Consider the following 18100-nt stretch of genomic DNA (forward strand, 5'->3'; position numbering starts at 1 on the left):
CATATTTCAGATACAACATTATTTTGGGAGAATCAGCTTTTTGACATTTTATACAATTAAATGTGCTTATTAACAAAATATTCTATTAAGGACATGGGGAAAATACAGACAGCAAAATTTGTAAAATATTTTTAGTTTCTTGGTGTTTGGCTATGATACAGCATTGTTTTCCATTTTCATTCAGTGAACAAAGCTTAAAAACATCCTGTACTTGGAAAGCAAATAATTATACATATATATTTAAATCAGGAGGTCATTTCTGAAGTTGTGTCTAGCAAAATTAATTTATTAGACATATACTATATTACACAATGCATTATATATAAACTGATATATCTATCTATCTATCTATATCTATAGAGAGAGAGATACACACGTCAGTTTATATGCAATGTATTATAATGTAATAACAAGCAAGTATTCATTAATTTAACATCAAGTTAAAGTATCTTTTTTATATTCTTATTTATTAAAAATTGCTCTATTTGCTCCCAATTCTAAATGGATTTTGCCAGATTAATGTTGTATGTATTATTTAAAAGCTAAGCTAGGATATTTCTTTCTAATTAAATACCTTGTAAACACTGGATTTATTATCCAGTGATGCCCTTCTTGAAATTAATGAAAATATGGGAACAAAGTACAAATTGAAGAGATCGAGGAAGCCATGTGTTTTAAAGAACAGTTGGACATTATTCCAACACATTAGGAGATTTTTCCATGTTTTCATAAACATGAGAATCATCCTGTTCTCTGATTAAAAACAATAGCCTTTCAGGCTGGATCTCATCTGCAACTGCCTTTCTAAAATCAGTTTCCCCTTAAAAGTCAAGTTCTTCCCAAATCATCCTGCTTTTGAAAAAAATCAAGCCTGAACTACTTTTATTGTAAAAAATTGCTTATAGGTTTTGAAATTCCTTTATTCCAGCATTTCGAAATGAAATAGCCTAGAAAATGTGGGTGCTTCTTAATAACTCCCCCCCCTTGCAACAATGGGAAAAAAGAGAAATATTTTTTTAAAGCTTGATCGGGGGGGGGGGGTGGGGGGGAGCTTTTTTCCAAGCTCAGAATATCCAGGTGACAATTTTTTCCGGTTCATTGCAAAACACAAGAAACACCGCTGTGAAGTCTGTCTGTGACATTTGTTAGACCTAATGTGGTACATAATACATTCTGCATGAACAACCTTTACACCTCAACCCAAATTAGGGATGTGATTATTAGCACAGCTATACAATAAATTAAAGACAATTTTACAAATACAGAGGTTACTGGAAAGTGAATGCCTCTTTTGCCTTATTAACTGCATTGTTGAATCTAACAGTACCAACTTAAAAAAGAAAAGAAAACCAAAAAACCCATCAACACCGCATGTGTTACGATGCATATAGACAATAACCGCCTGGTTAGCTCAAGTTAGAACTTTGTTTTTAAATATGAAGCTTCATTGGGTGAACAGCAAAGTAAACAACTAATAGTAAAAAAATAAAAAAAGTCACCAAACATGGTCCAATAATTAACTAATTCCTATACAATTATTACTTTCTTTACAATAATTAATTAGCCCAATCCAGTGGCACCTACACCTAAGAAAAACAAACCATTTTCAAAAAGCATTCAATACGAATGCAAAAAATCCACTAAAATACAACGCCTGCAAGTGTTCTTGACTTAAAATCTCTTGCACGACGACAATGAAAATCTATTGGCAGGAAACGATAGCGTGTTTCTACTTTAGTGACTGATGATTTGAGGGAAGTATGCTGTCAGACCTTGATTTTTTAAGAAACGGAGACTGACTTGGATATTTGAGACATTTCCTTTCCATGAGAAAGTGTGTGTTCGTTCACTACCATCCGGATGATTTCCACTGTTCGAGTCCTATCTGAGGAGTTACTGGAAAGACACCGTCTCTGGTGGTGTCATCACATTTCTGGAAACCCGTGAGAGCCTGCATCCAGAGCATGCACTCTGCCAGGAAAACGTCTCTTTTCTGTTGAGCATCATCCTCTAGCCTCTGTCTTGGGCAGTGTGAGAAATGCTGCTGAAGCGGATTATAAACCGCCCCCTTTGTACTTTGCTTATTTCAGTTCCCAAGCCCAGTTTAGCCCTTTACAACACGAATGACAGAAGCCAGCAATCTCGGGGACGACAAAAAAATAACCTGCTCCCCCCATCTCGGAACGTCCTTCCATTCAAGGGGATGGATTCCTAAACCATGGCCTGTCCAGGCAGGCGCCTTGGCACAGAGGCTGTTTAAGCGCTTGCAAACCCGCCCACTCTCACATGAAATACTTCCGAACCGGGCTCCCCGCGCACCTGTCCACCCCACCCGCCGGGTTTACACTGAAGGGCTCAGGCTGCTTCGCTTCCGCTCACTCCTCAATAGCGCGGGGGCGCATTTGCCATTTTCTCCACCCGCATGCAAAGCCCCCGTTCGCGAGGGGCATGGAAACCGACGCGCAGCCCCAACTTAGGCAGTGAAGACCCCTCACTCTTATGTTCAGAGGGAGCCTTTGCGTCCCCCCCCAGCGGTGGTCTATTTCCAGCGGTAGTCCCCAGAGTACGGGGCACCTTCCCCCCAATTCCCCCTCCTCCGATCACCTTCTCTCTCTCTCACACGCAAACTCCACCAAATGTCAACAGTGAGGGAACGAGCCAAAGGCTTCAGACCAAATAATGCTGCGAAACACCCAGCAACCTCAGACCTGTCAACAGCTCTCTCTCCCCCTCCCCGCTCCGGGTCTGGACCGAGAGAGCAGCGATCCCAAACCCAGCCCAAGTGCACACCACCCACCCATGCCGCTTGCCATCTCCAGGCGTCCGGGCCGGGCGCCTCCCGACAGTCCTGTGCCAAGCAGCATGAAGCTCATCCGGCGAGGGAGCCCAAAGCAGGGATCCCCGAGGCAAAGGGGATATGAGGGGGATCCGCGCGCCCCTTCCTCCAACTCGCGCCAGTTCGGCTTGCCGGGGGGGGGGCGCCGGGGAGGGAACACGTTTGTGAAGAACGGGATCCAGACTGGGGCGAATCTGAAATTGCACGTGCCTGAACTGCCCAGAGAGTCCCACATCCTGAACTGCCCAGAGAGTCCCACATCCTGCTGGGAGGGTGGGGTGGGAACAGAGACGGTGATTGCGGACAGAGGACCCCCTCGAACCACACAGAGAACATCTCCCCCCCCCTTCACCCAAAGGGAGGGGATCAATAAAGCCCCAAGAACGCCAAGTGCAGGTAAAACAGTCTTCGAACCGGTGCAAGCTTCCCCCCCACTCCCCCGGCTGTCAGATCTCCACCAGGTCCAACCCGCCAGCGGAGAGCGGAAGATGCAAAGTGGGGGGGGGGGGGATTTACCTGATCGCAAAGGGTAAAGCGCTACTGACAGCCCTAAGTGCATTTTTGGTGCTTGCGTGCGTGTGAACGCGCGTGCTCCGGTCTCCAGCGAACTCCGATCCAGATGGGCTTTAAAAAAAAAAAAAAAAAAGTCTCCAAGCGACACCCAAACTAATCCTTCAAAGGCCAGTTCCTTCCAGGCGGGGAACCCGAAGCACACAGCCAGCCATCCCTGCTGGAGAGCGAGCGAAGAGCGCGGAACAGCCCCCCGCTCCCGGCAAGATGGTTCCCGGGGAGGAGAGGGAGCGCGGGGGGGCGGGCGCGGGGAAAGCAGCGGCCGCGGAAAGCTAACCAAGGAGCTGCGGCAGCAGGACAAAGAAACCCATGTGGAGGAGCAGCAGCAAGCCGGGGGGGGGGGGGCAGCGCTCCAACCTGCGCCCGGTGCCCCGGGGACGAGCCGCTTGGAGGAGCTCCGGATCCCAGGCGCTCCCCCACCCCGGACTCTCACACTCCTCCCTGGGCTGGGGGCAGACGGAAGCCGGGGGTGGGGTGTGTGTGTGGGGGTGTCTTTTTTTTAAAAAAAAAGTCTTTGGATTCGTCCCCCCCTCTTCGGAGACAAAGCGGCTGCCCCCGGGAGTGCCCCAGTCCCCGCCCCGCGCGGCGCCGGCCCCTGGCTCTCCGGCGGCCGGGTTCAAGTGAATTCCATTGGAAACAGCGGCTCAGGGGGGTGAGAGCCGCCCAGCCCCGACGCTCCTTCTCCGCCACACCGCGGCCCTGCACCCGGTAATCCTGAGCCGGACGCGAGCCCCCGGCGCTGCGCCGCACAAAAGGAGGCGCCCGAGCGGCCCCCGAGCTCCTGCCGAAGGGCTCCCGGCGGGCGGCCGCATAGGACCCTCTCCCAGGGCCGCCCCCCCGCGCCGTGCTAGCCAGGAGCGCTCCACATGCAGAGACTCCGCCGCGCTCCGAGAGGGACTTCCCACCCGGCCTCTGCTCCTCCCCGCCCGCCCGCCTTCCCCGCCCTGCTCCTCCGCTCCGCCGCCAGCCTGACAGCCAGCCCGGGCAGCGGCACCGCTGCCTGGCCGCCTGCGCCCTGCCCCACTGCGCCCCAGCCTGGCCGCCCTGCGCCCTGCCCCACTGCGCCCCAGCCTGGCCGCCCTGCGCCCTGTCCCTCTGCGCCCCAGCCTGGCCGCCCTGCGCCCTGCCCACCTATGCCCCAGCCTGGCCGCCCTGCCCCACTGCGCCCCAGCCTGGCCGCCCTGCGCCCTGCCCGACCTCTCCGCACCCTGCCCCTCTGCGCCCCAGCCTGGCCGCCCTGCCCCACTGCGCCCCAGGCCTGGCCTCCCTGGTCCCTGCCTCACTGTGCCCCAGCCTGACCGCCCTGCGCCCTACCCCTCTGCGCCCCAGCCTGGCCGCCCTGCGCCCTGTCCCTCTGCGCCCCAGCCTGGCCGCCCTGCGCCCTGCCCACCTATGCCCCAGCCTGGCCGCCCTGCCCCACTGCGCCCCAGCCTGGCCGCCCTGCGCCCTGCCCCTCTGCGCCCCAGCCTGATCTCTCCGCACCCTGCCCCACTGCGCCCCAGCCTGGCCGCCCTGGTCCCTGCCCACCTATGCCCCCAGCCTGGCCGCCCTGCCCGACTGCAGCCCAGCCTGCCCTCTCCGTGCTGTGCACCCTGCCCCACTGCGCCCCAGCCTGGCGGTCCTGCGCCACTGCGCCCCAGCCTGGCCGCCCTAGTCCCTGCCCACCTATGCCCCAGCCTGGCCGCCCTGCCCCACTGCGCCCCAGCCTGGCCTCTCCGCACCCTGCCCCTCTGCGCCCCAGCCTGGCCGCCCTGGTCCCTGCCCACCTATGCCCCAGCCTGGCCGCCCTGCCCCACTGCGCCCCAGCCTGGCCTCTCCGCACCCTGCCCCTCTGCGCCCCAGCCTGGCCGCCCTGCCCCCTGCCCACCTATGCCCCAGCCTGGCTGCCCTGCCCCACTGCGCCCCAGCCTGGCTGCCCTGCGCCGCGCCCCAGCCTGGCCTCCCTGGTCCCTGCCCCACTGCGCCCCAGCCTGGCCGTCCTGCGCCCTGCCCCACTGCGCCCCAGCCTGGCCGCCCTGCTCCCTGCCCACCTTTGCCCCAGCCTGGCCGCCCTGCCCCATTGCGCCCCAGCCTGGCCGGCCTGCGCCCTGCCCCACTGCGCCCCAGCCTGACCTCTCCGGGCCCTGCCCCTCTGCGCCCCAGCCTGGCCACCCTGCCCAACTGCACCCAGCCTGCCCTCTCCGTGCTGTGCGCCCTGCCCCACTGCGCCCCAGCCTGCCTTCTCCGTGCTGTGTGCCCTGCCCCACTGCGCCCCAGCCTGACCTCTCCGCGCCCTGACCCACTGTGCCCCAGCCTGGCCACCCTGCTCCCTGATCCACTGTGCCCAAGCCTGTCTTCCCTGTGCCTCCACTCCATCCTACCCTATGCTTTCCCACTATGGTTAAAGGCACCTGCTCCCCTCTAGCCCTAGGCCTGCCCTGTCCTACTACACACCAGCCTGACCCTACCCCTGCTCAACTGCCCACCACCACCACCACCCTGACTCCAGCACTTACCTACCTAATACTTTGTACTATCCTGCAACTGTGCTGTCCCACTCTGGGACCAGAAGCAGCTCCCCGGCGTGGCTTTCTCAACATTTGGGTGCAGGTGCTTATCTGGTGCCAGGGTGACTAAGTTTCTGGAATAAGTGAAGCTGGATATGATACATGAGACTATGAATTATGGATGGATGTTCCGACTACAGGGCTCAAACGCCAGAGGAGAGTTGCCGGGACAGGTAGATGCTCACACAACAGCTCTTCATTTTCCACTTCATGTGAGGCACAGCACATGAGCAGGGCTAAACATCTGTGCATGCTGCTTCAGTGGAGTTATAAAACCAAGGACCTGATCACTTGTGCTCATTAAAGATCTCATGGCACTTTTTGCAAATGTAGGAATCTTATTCCTACTATCCTGGCAAGATTCAAACTTGAGCTCCAGTTTTGCCTGACTGTCTAAAGCACTCCATTAATTTCAATGAGGAAAAGGTATTTGACACTTCCAGACCTAAACTGTTGTGCAGTACTGCTGCCAGCTGCTAAACAGCGGCCACATTCAACTCCACAGCTGGCTATGTTTCAGTGGTAGGTGAAGTGAGCCCATTTGTGGGTTATGCCCACTACAGTTAAGATTGCAGATGAAGGTAAATGTCAATTGGTAAAGCTTTTGAAAATCTGCACAAGAAAAGATGCTAGAAATTGCATTGTATATTACTAATACCATACATGCACCAACATACTGAACACATTACTATTGTATAAAGAATTAGACATTTTTATCCCCTAGGAGAAATGTGTCATTGGTTTTAAAAACGAAACCCAGAATTCTCAAGTGTTGACAAATTGTGAGTGCCTCGATTTTGGGTGACTAAACTGAGACACTTTGGTCTCTGAGATGAAGCAGACACTGCAGTGATTCTTTTGTTTTTGCATAGACTTCTGCTATTTTAGTTCCAACACCAACTGTTAGGACCACCAGGAACTATATTTATTAATCTAGCCACTGTACACCCCCCACAGACACTTGGGAAGATCCACAGCAAAAATAAAAACACAAATACATTATTATGATTACATCTGTAATAATTCACTCAAACTACACAGTAGCGGTTAAGCCTCCTACAAAGTTAGCTGAGCTGGAGATGGGAAGAAGTGCAGATGCTGAGAGGTATATATCAATGTTTCATGGGTATCGTGGGGAGGTCTCTAGCTCATTGGTTCTCAACCTTTCCAGGCTACTGTACCCCTTGTAGGAGTCTGATTTGTGTTGCGTACCCCCAAGTTACACCTCACTTAAAAACTACTTCCTTACAAAATCAGACATAAAAGTACAAAAGTGTCACAGTACATTATGACTGAAAAACTGCTTATGTTGTCATTTTTACCAGACAATTATAAAATAAATCAGTTGAAATATAATGTACTTACATTTCAGCATATAGTATATAGAGCAGGATAAACAAGTCATTGTCTGTATGAAATTTTAGTTTGTACTGACTTCACTAGTGCTTTTTATGTTGCCTGTTGTAAAATTAGGCAAATATCTAGATGAGTTGATGTACCCCCTGCAAGACCTCTAAGTACAGGTACCTCTGGTTGAGAACCACTGCTCTAGCTAGCATCCCTGGCTATGCCTTTACCATCTAGGGATGGTGAGCACAGAAAGCAGGCTGAGTGGGCGCTGGGAAGTAAATTATAGCTGCCTCCTACTCATGTATGTTGAAGGGTAGGGCGGCAGGGTTATACATACGCACCTTCCCAGTACACACCCATGCAAGGGCAGGTCTGATTTAGCCATGGGAATTTTGCTACTGATTTCTATACTATGCTAAAACTAGTAGTCCATATGAACAATACGTATCCAAGTACAATGTCTATACTATGGCATCTGCAATGAGATCATAACATTTCTTCACTGGGAGTCGAATCTAAAGATTATATAGACACAATAAGGCAGTAACTTGTGTATCATGCCAACAGCTATTTAGAAAGGAATCTGGAGATAACAGCATGATGGACTCCAGTGGCTTCGCAGGACCAACCAGTTTCCCAGGCCCGTGCCCAGCAAATCTACATTTTAAAGGTCCAGGCTGCAGTTTAAGTGGATGTGGGGGTACAAAACAGCAGCAGGAGCCTGGGAGGAATTCTGATGGACTCAGCTCTGTTAGCTGATGTGTGGAGTGAGCAGGGTCATGGTCTTGGTCTCATTCTGCCCCTCCCCTTGGGCCTATGTTCTCCACACTGACTACACTGGTTCCCCCACAGGGGGCAGTTGAAGGCAGGGAAGACTCCTTGTCCTCCTTCTGCCACTCTTTATCAGACTCAAGCTGGCCTAAGAATTTTGGAGCCTGATCCAAAGCCTATAGAAGTCAGTGGCAAGGTTTCCACTAGTACCAATGGGCTTTGGATGGGGCCCCAGGGGAACATTTGGATATATGAATAAAGCTGTTGATTCCTAAAAGCTGCAACATAAAAATGCAGGGAGGGAGTAAGCCATGCAAGCTAGCAGAGCTATGTCAACTGCTTAGGAAAAGCCTTCCTACTAGTTTCTGATATATGATTATAGGATTTTATGCAGAGATCACTCAGTTCCTGAGGGTTCCACTGTATGATCCCTGAAAGATGACTTTTTTCCCCAACATTATTTTGTGCCTTGCCCCAGAATTGATATTTCAGGTACAGTTGCATGCACTACAGTGGTTTCCCCTGGGACAACTAAGTGGGAGTGTGCACAACAACAATACAAATAGTACTAACAGTAATAATAATAACAATGTGTTCATGACAGCCCCATATAAACACAGTGGTTATAAATATAGCAGGGTGATTATTACATGGCTGTTAAACAGAGGGTGTTATTTAGTCAAACTGTGATAGAAATTCTAATCCTTCAGGATAGGATCAGTCTCATGGTCCAATTCTGATCTGAGTCACACTGGTGTATTACCAGAGGGACTCCACTATAACGGTGAACAGAATCTGGCCCTCACTATTTTACAGCTTTTTGAAGCTCTTGATATACATGTATTGTAAATAACAATCTTGCATTGGCAATGGAATGGATTACATGACCTCCTACTGGTAATGGGATGCAGAAGATTTCACTTCTAGCTACTTGGTTAAGTCTAGCTGAGCTGGACAGTGACTGAAAGTCATTACTCCCTAATGGGTCTTTCATGTCCAATTCTTAGGGGACAGGAATCCCCATTACAAAAATAATATAAACAGAGCTTTTGTAAGCACTATAAGCAAAGTATCCAAGGACTGCGTGGACAGTAAGGCCTGGTCTAGGATTAAAGGTGTAAAATTAGAGCAAGTTAGCTAACATATCTGAGCACATTTGAAAGTTCTGTTGTGGACAAGGCAGTGTATACTTTTCTTTAGCCACTGTGCCTTGTCTACACAAGACTTTTCAAATGTGTTATTCAGACCTGAAACCTTAGTCTACACGAAATCTAACACTGAATTACCCTCTCCTCTCCCTAAAGTAGATTGGCAGGGCAGTGGGCATGCCTGTGCTCATCATACATGTCCTGTGGATAAGTAGTGGGGTCCAATTTTCCTGCTTGCATGTGCACTTTAATCTTTAGAATGAAAGGATCAGATCTTAGGGCTTCACTCAAAGCCAACTGAAGTCAACAAAAAAAAACTCCACTGACGTCAGTGGGCTTTGGATCAGGGTTACAGACTCAGAAAAATAGGTTTTCAATTATACCAATCCTTTCCATTGCATAAAAATCTGGATTGACTAGGTTTTAAGACATTTCTGTCCCTTGCCCTGGTAAGACCTTGCCCAAATTCTATTTTAATTTATCTGTGGTCTCTGAGAAGGTTATCACTGTTTCTGCAGCAGCTGTGGCCTACAGCCATCTGATGAGACCCAATGAACTTGTGTCAGAACTGACCCCAGAATTTTGTGGTGTCTTTTAAAGATGCCTGGAGGTATCTAGGTCCAATGCAGCTTAGTTAGGACGACTTGAAGCAGCCTAAATGCTGAGCAATACGTGGACAGCTTTGCTTCCAAACGGTGCTGTAGTTCCAAAGAATTACCCGTCTCTGTAGCAACGTGCAAATGAATTTTAAATTTATGGCAGATTATATTTTATTAAATCATACATGGCAAGCTCTCTCTCACCTGGAAAGCCGTGCAGTTTATTTCCTGGCCATGTGAAAATTGGATATTCCAATACTTAGGTATTCTGTTGGAAACTGGAAACATTTATGGTTCCTCTCAGTGGCTTATCTTTCCAAAAAGCATTACAGTGTCTGAATTGTGAATGTGATGATACCCTATAAAGTCCTTAATAATGCTTTGAAAATATACATAATTTTATCTGTTAGAGAATATGAGATGGAGGGGGGGTTATGAGGAAAGAATTTATGGAGCTATCAGTGTTTTTAAAGAAATGGCTTCACACAGCTAGTCTGATGGTATAATGTCCCAAAGAGTAAGAACCCGAAGATAATGTAATGTTTTACAAAATAAACCTGTCCCTAGTAACGACCTAGATGAATGCTATCACAAACAAAATTACAGCTCTTGTATACATTAAAAGGTGGCAACAGATGTCAATAAAAAAAATAGGCTGGATTTTGCCAGGGGGATTGAATCTGCTCTACTGTGGTTACACACACAGCCTACAAGGTAAACGACTGCCTCCCCAGGTGGGCTCTTGGCACAAGATGAAAGTGAAGCTTGACTGCCTTTCGGGGGGCAAGGGGAGGGGAGGAAAGTGGTCTTTACACTAAGGGAAGACGGGGGAGGGAGAATGCTGTGCAAAATGTAAATTCTTGACAGCAGCAATTAGAAAGAAACAGAATTGACATAGTGTTGCAGATTTAAATTCAAGAAAAGTTTTCAATTTGACAAAGCAGAAAACTTTCACAGGGGAGTATTAATGACAGTGCAACTTTTATTTATTTATTATTTTTCTGCCGCATTTGCAGAACTAAAAACACTTTGTAATCCCTTCTTTTAGGCAGAACAGATTGCAGTTTTAAGCAGAGGCCCATAAACTGCAGGTTCAAAGAAACCTGAAACTGAATTAGCATAAAAGCTGGAATTCTCATTTATAGGAACAGCATCAGCGAGGCAGCCACTCTGCAGGCAGTTTTATGATTTGGGTTTCAAATGGAAACAAAGAATAAAAGTGAGGCAGAGCTGAACAGCAGAGCTTTCTTCTCCTCCTCCTTGCTAAGGACGGGGCCTGCTCCTCTATAATGTTGAGTGCTTTCCACTAATTTCAGGAATGATGGATTCTCTCCCCAAACCATTAACAGCCTGGGAAAGGAAGCTTCACTGTCCCACCTTGATTATCACGACAAAAGGTTCCCCCCTCTCTGCCCGCCGAGCTCTCCTGCTGGTAATAGCTCACCTTACCTGATCACTCTCCTTACAGTGTGTATGGTAACACCCATTGTTTCATGTTCTCTGTGTATATAAATCTCCCCACTGTATTTTACACTGAATGCATTCGATGAAGTGAGCTGTAGCTCACGAAAGCTTATGCTCAAATAAATTTGTTAGTCTCTAAGGTGCCACAAGTACTCCTACAATTGTAGAGACATTTCACTTTGCCACTTCCCTCCCAAACTTCGCCCAATATAGTCACATATTTAGGCTAGAGTGAAGACAGACATTCTCCTTCTTTTCTCCCAAATATGAAAAACAAAAATTGCCAAACTGTTTTCTGGCTACAACTTTCCAGCGAGGGAATATATACCTTCCCGTGGGTTCCATTATGATTACAAAATGCTATTTACCTGGGTTCACAGCTTTGAGAATTTCTTGTGGCTTTTTAACCAGATATATTACATAGTTTAACTGATGTACATTTGTAAACTCTTCTCTCACAATAAGAAGATATCGTTAAAACCCTTCCCCCACCAACTCTGAGGTAAGCAGGTATTATAAATGCACCACTCATAAAAAAATTATACTCTGAGCATCATCTATCACTATTTTCCAGCTGCCATTTAGTTCTGAAACTAAAAGAATATTTCAAAAACATTTGTTTACTAATATCCTAGCTCACGTATTAAATATTTGTCATAGTCTGTTCCATAGTCAGGGTAACAGAATCTCACAAAACAGAAGAAAGCAGCCATCACTGAATGCCATAATCCCGCTCTCTGGTAATCAGACCATTTTTAATCAAGGGAATGCTGAATCAGCACTGGGAACCAACTGAGTCATTTCTTTCATTTTCTAAAATTTGAGCAAAATAATGAAAATCGTGTCTAATTTGGCAAAGAGACTATAAGACATAAATCTCGGCTTTTCTGGATAATTATAAAAGAGGTACACTTGATAAAGAAGTATTGTTACAAAAACATGTGGCAACTGTATGATCTCTTTCACTGATCAGATAAATTCCAGCTTTGACTATTCCTTCATCTTTCAATCTGAAATTATAAATAATCAAGCTGTACATTTGGTGTCTTTGCACCACGTAGAAGCCAGCTCCCTTGGCAAAAGAATGACCGTTACACTGATGAACAAAACATCCATCTAAAATATTAATGTACAGTGTGATCAGATCCAATGGGCAACATAATAACTTCTTCAGAATTCAAATAACTGAAATGCATATGAGCAAAGCTGTATTACGCCGCACGTAAGAGGAGTTATTATGGCACTGTTTGAAGAACCAACAAATGAAAAAAAGGCTTGATAAATATTTTCCATAACAAAACACAATTGGTTTCAGTGGGATACAGCTCTGTTTCTCATTAGTTATCCTTCACTTGTCAGACAAGTTCCATATTTCACTGAAACCCACTGAGTATTCTTTATAGTTTGCTGGGGAAAGTGACTATATATTTAGCACATTTCCTTTATGCGGTGTGTTTTCACAGGTCTGTCTTTAAACCATAGTGTACAGGCTTTTGCTTCTTTCCCTTAGGATAGTGGGTTTCAACATCCAAGAAGAGTTTAAAATCAGGTAACAAGTCATCACTTTTGAAGTTGCAGAGGAACTGAAGAGGTGCAATAGCCCCAGCAGCCATTATCAGTACCTACCAGGGTGCCGCAGTATCAAGTTATATGATAAAGCACTCAGCTGACACCAGAAAAGTAATCGTTCTCTCTCCCCTGCACCACCCACTTTTTCACAAGGAGGCTTTTTACACTCATTAAATGCAACCTTATCTCTGAAACACTGCAATCCTCAGCAAATGACAAGTGCGCCTAATCTCATTTTCTGACAAGCGATTCTGACAGCACCTTCCTTTTGATTTCTAAGACACGTAGCTAGACATATATTAATCTGTCAGTCATTGCCCTTAGGAAAGATGAAAGAGAGAGAGAGAGAGGTGAACATTTTTGAATGTGAAGAGAATAAGACAAGAAAGAGACCAAGGGCCCTTTTCTGGCTATTTTAATAGATGCATGTGCATTTCTTTACTCCTCTCATCCAAGCACCTTCTATGTTGCACAATAGTGTGTTTACTATGCAGAGATCCTACAACATTTACACCAAAAGGCAACTCTGGGTTGGATTTGACCAAAGATGCATCCATCTCAGGGAGGCAGTGTGGTGTAGTAGCACTGAAATGGGAATCAGGCCTATTCCTGGCTCGATCACATTCCCACTGGAGTGACACTGGACAAGTCACTTCCCCAATCTGGGCCTCAGTTTTCCTACCATTGAGATCTGTGGATAAAAGCAGTAGATCAGAGCTGAGTATTATTTTTATTTCTACACACACATCTGTTGTGGACAGGGCACTCCCATTATTGACATTATAAAACAGAGAAAGTCTTAATTCAAATAAATTTACAAGATTGCCACGTGTTTTGCCCCAGAGAAGTAACCTCAAGCTAGATGAGCCCTTGTTGGCTTAGGGTACCAAGACTGGTTGGAGGAGCGAAGTCATTCAGATGCTTTTCCAATAGGAATGAGAACGAAAGCACCAAACTACTGTCAGATCGTAACCACCGCTGGTCAGCACCCAAACTGGTCTAAATACAAAACAGTCACCGGGATTATTTAAGCTCAGTACCAATGTGGTTACTACAGAGTTACTACAGAGAATTTTTTCCTGGGTATCTGGCTGGTGAATCTTGCCCATATGCTCAGAGTTCAGCTGATCACCATATTTGGGGTCGGGAAGGAATTTTCCTCCAGGACAGATTGGAAGAGGCTTTGGAGGTTTTTCGCCTTCCTCTGTGGCATGCGGCACGGGTCACTTGCTGGAGGATTCTCTGCTCTTTGAAGCCTTTAAACCATGATTTGAGGACTTCAATAGCTCAGACAGAGGTGAGAGGTTTATCGCAGTAGTGGGTGGGTGAGATTCTGTGGTCTGCATTGTGCAGGAGGTCAGACTAGATGATCATAATGGTCCCTTCTGACCTTAATATCTATGAATCTATGAAAGCACCAAACTATCATAACCACCGCTGGCCAGCACCCAAACTGGTCTAAATACAAAACAGTCACCGGGATGTAAACCCGCCCACGTGCCAAATTTCGCAGTGACACAGAGTGGCATAAATTGCACATTGGAACTATATAGTGCTATGGGTCTTCAAGCAGAACTCCCAAATGAAATAATTGGGGGAATTCTGCTTTAAACCTGATGACATTAAATAGCCCTAAAAGGAAGTGGTAAATCAGTGTAACTGGCCCTGATTTGCCATTCAGTGAGCCTGTAAAACAAGTGTACCTTATTTGTGAGGTGGGGGAAGGGGGGAGGAAAGGAGGGAGAATGTAGCAAGAAAGGCAACTAACAAAAGGGTGTAAAATAAAGTGGGGGTTCTGGGAATGAGGTTCAAAGGAGGGAATATAATCAAATGAGGTGGCAGAGAAGAATATTTTACCGTACACGCTCCTGTGAGTTACTTTTTCTAATAAATCCTCCTTCTCCCCTTTGGCACATAAGTCACGGTCATTTGCATACCCTCTAAATGCTAACACAACACAAGTTACACAGATTTTACCACTTAATGCCTCTCAGTTTACACCCAGCTTGTAACATGCAATTTTGCCCAAGGACATCCATAAACATGGCTGCTGCCAACTACAGGCTGAATATGACATTCCTAAACCCAGAGCCATTCGGTCCTTCCCCACCCCCTCTTTCTTGAATATTAAAGTGCAGGTGGAACTTCCCTGTTCCTAACAGGATGAAAAAATCTGAATGAAGGGTAAGTACAAAGGGGCTCAATCCAGTGCTTTAAAGTGATGCCATTTGCAGAGTAATACAGTCATTAAGTACTTGTTTGATGGTGCAAAAAGTAGGCAAGGATCTTTTCTAATAGATTTTATTAATCAATACCTGCAATAGGAAGACGGGAACAATTAAAGTTTCTCTCCTAGCTCAGACAAAGCAGCATAAAGCTTGTGATCTACTTAAGTAGCCGCCAGTCAATGGAGAGATGAAAAGACTTCTTCAGTTTAACTTAAGAGCTGAAATGATGTTAATACTTCTAGTGTTTAGTATCTGGTTCTCAGAAAGACAGTAAATTAACATTGACAGGAAAGCTGCCTGACATTGCAAAGTCCCTGTTCTTGCATTTATACAATGATGTCATAATAACTGGAAGGCTCACAAATACATTCTTGAGTTCACTGAGCTTGAAAATAACACTGGCTATATTTCCTTTGCAGTGTATAACTCTTTAATAAATAAGCCTACCAGAAACCCACATTTACTGCTGATGTGCCTTATAAGGATAAATGCAAACCTGCCACTCACCTAGTTTATATCTTTGCCTGCTCTGTTATTAAAGAGGGATTTTCTGGCTGGATCTAAGACAAGGGGGTGAAAAGAGAGAGAGAGAGAGAGGAGAGACAATCTAGTGTGGAAAAGTCTCCTCCTGTGGGTAAAAAGTCAGCAGAGGAGATCAGGTCCAGCCCTGCCTCCTCATCTCAAAGGGACGGGGGTTCTGAGCTCACAATGGGTGAATCATATTCTCGGTGTCCAGGGCTTCCAGGGGGAAGTCAGGCTATATTTTTTCAGGAACCTAACGTCACCTGAGCACCTGACACTTGCCTCTTTTTCCTCAGCAGAATGGTTTATTATTATTATTATTTATGGTAGGTATGACATGTTTTTACTGGCTCCGCGGTGCTAGGTGTTGTGCAAACACACAGGAAGAGAATGTCCCTGGCCTTACAATCTAAACAGACAAGACAGAGGATGGGGAGGAAGTATTGTTATATTTCACATATATGAGGCACAGAGATGAAGTGACCTGCCCAAATGTCACCAGGGAGTCTGTTCAGAGCCAGGAACTGAACCCAGATCTGATTCCCAGCCTTAACAAGAACTCTCTTCCTCTGGTGAGAGATTACCCTGGCTGCTGTATTAATAATTCTCTTTCTTGGCAACATGCCAGTACTCCACACCCATTCTCATGGGTTAGAAGGAAAGTATAAAAAGGTTTCAATGCTTCTTGGGGCAGAATGAAATCCACCAGATTAGGAGGGGAGCATCCTATAAAGTGGATGCACTCTCCAGCTCCGTCCTTTCCCAGTCATGACAAGCCTCTTCCTCACCCAAAGAACCTCAGACACATAGTTTGCTGCTGCACAGATAGGGATCTGAATAAGAGATTTCCACCTTACCACCCAACTGCTTCTATTGTTTGCTCCTGCAGTGTGATCATACTTCAGTGTTTAGGATATCACAGTCTGCTGATAGGAAAGTAACTTGGGTGATCACACTTTCAGGCGTCTCCCTAAAGCATAGGAGAGGGGAAAGCATGGCCATAGAAAAGGTTTGTGTAGACAACAGGTATTTTTGGCACAATAATGAGCAAAAGGAAAATAGCTCATTTTATTTTGTAACGCCAAGAAATACTCAAATCAACATTCGACACACAAAATTCTGGTCTGCCTCAGGACTTTGGAAGCCTTGGAAGCTGGCTGGTGTCCCAATGCAGTATTAGTTCAGGTCTACCTCTTGTTCTAAGAACGAGATATTTTAAAAATTCCTCTAGGATTAAATCTATCAATCATCTTAGTTTTTCTCAGGCACCTATTAAAATTATATTTGAGCCTTGCTAAGACCTCCTTTCTCAAGGCTCCTGTTTCTCAGTATGCACAGCCTCAGCTTCCATTGACAAAGAGTACACTCAAGGCACATTGGGAGGTCAAAAAGATACATGTTGGTCATAACAAAAGGTCAAAATGTCAAGTCTCTCTCCCTTTTAACCCTCATCCGTGCATCCAAACCTCTACATCAATGGACCTTTCTAACATCCTCTGGGGGAAAAAATCCCCCTAACACCAGAAATATTTTTGCTAGCTTTCAGAAAGTCCTATTTTTCTTTCATTTAAGATTCTAACAAAACCCTAGTTCTTTGTCTCTCAAGCATCCTTGATATCTTTTGCTTTCAGCTGTTGCATAAAGTCAATTGGCTGCACCTCTGTGCTTCACAAAGACATTCCAGATCTTCTGATGTGCCCTCACTATGGAGGTATGTAGGGATCAATCTTACAAGGTGCTGAGCATTCTGACGCCAAGCACTTAAGTATTGTCTTAACTTTAAGCAAAAGGCAGCCCCTTTAATGCTAATGGCACTACTTATATGCTCAGAATAAGGCATGTGCTTAAGTGCCTTGCTAGGTCGGGGCCAGTCCTCTTGCAGGATTGAGTTTATAGTTAGGCACAAAGCGAATAAGCAAGAAGTACATAAGGTATGTTGTACAGTCTAATGAAAAGCTAGGAAATGCACAGAAGAGCTTTTAGATAAATTATGAAAGGTCCCTCTATTATTAATGAATATGCCAATCATGTTGCCATGTACTAGCATATATTTTATTGCTATTCCATTCAAGAACGTATGCTTCAAAATGAACAGATTTGTTTTCTTTTTTTTCCCCATGTAGTGTTTCATAAATAGAATGGAGTATATTAAGGATCTGTAACCATGAAAGCTTCATATCCACTGGAAAGTAAATTGCTGAACGTTTACAATAGGAACGGGACAGATAGAAAACAAGACAAATAAAAATTAAAGGATAAGACCACGAAGGTGGGCGAACAGTAATAGTCAACTTGACACTAGAGATGAGCTACTACTGGTTCATGAGATTTGGTTAATCAGTTGATCTATATCCAGATAGGATTATTCCAGTCATTATTGAAGGAGGTGTATGTAGAGTATCTAATATCATACATTAGAGTGATGATAAAAATTTAACCGGTTTTGATAACACTGCTGCATGGTCTACTTCACACATACCTCTAAGACAGACTGTCA

The 18100-nt window shown here is 46.1% G+C and overlaps 1 protein-coding gene across 6 annotated transcripts in view; it reads right to left on the bottom strand.

Moving 5' to 3' along the window:
* AUTS2 (activator of transcription and developmental regulator AUTS2) overlaps window positions 1-18100 on the bottom strand; it is a 968366-nt gene that overhangs the window by 86365 nt on the left and 863901 nt on the right. The gene's annotated exons all lie outside the window — the stretch shown is intronic.

The sequence above is a fragment of the Natator depressus genome, chromosome 17, assembly GCF_965152275.1.
Source record: "Natator depressus isolate rNatDep1 chromosome 17, rNatDep2.hap1, whole genome shotgun sequence".
Lineage (NCBI taxonomy): Eukaryota > Metazoa > Chordata > Testudines > Cheloniidae > Natator > Natator depressus.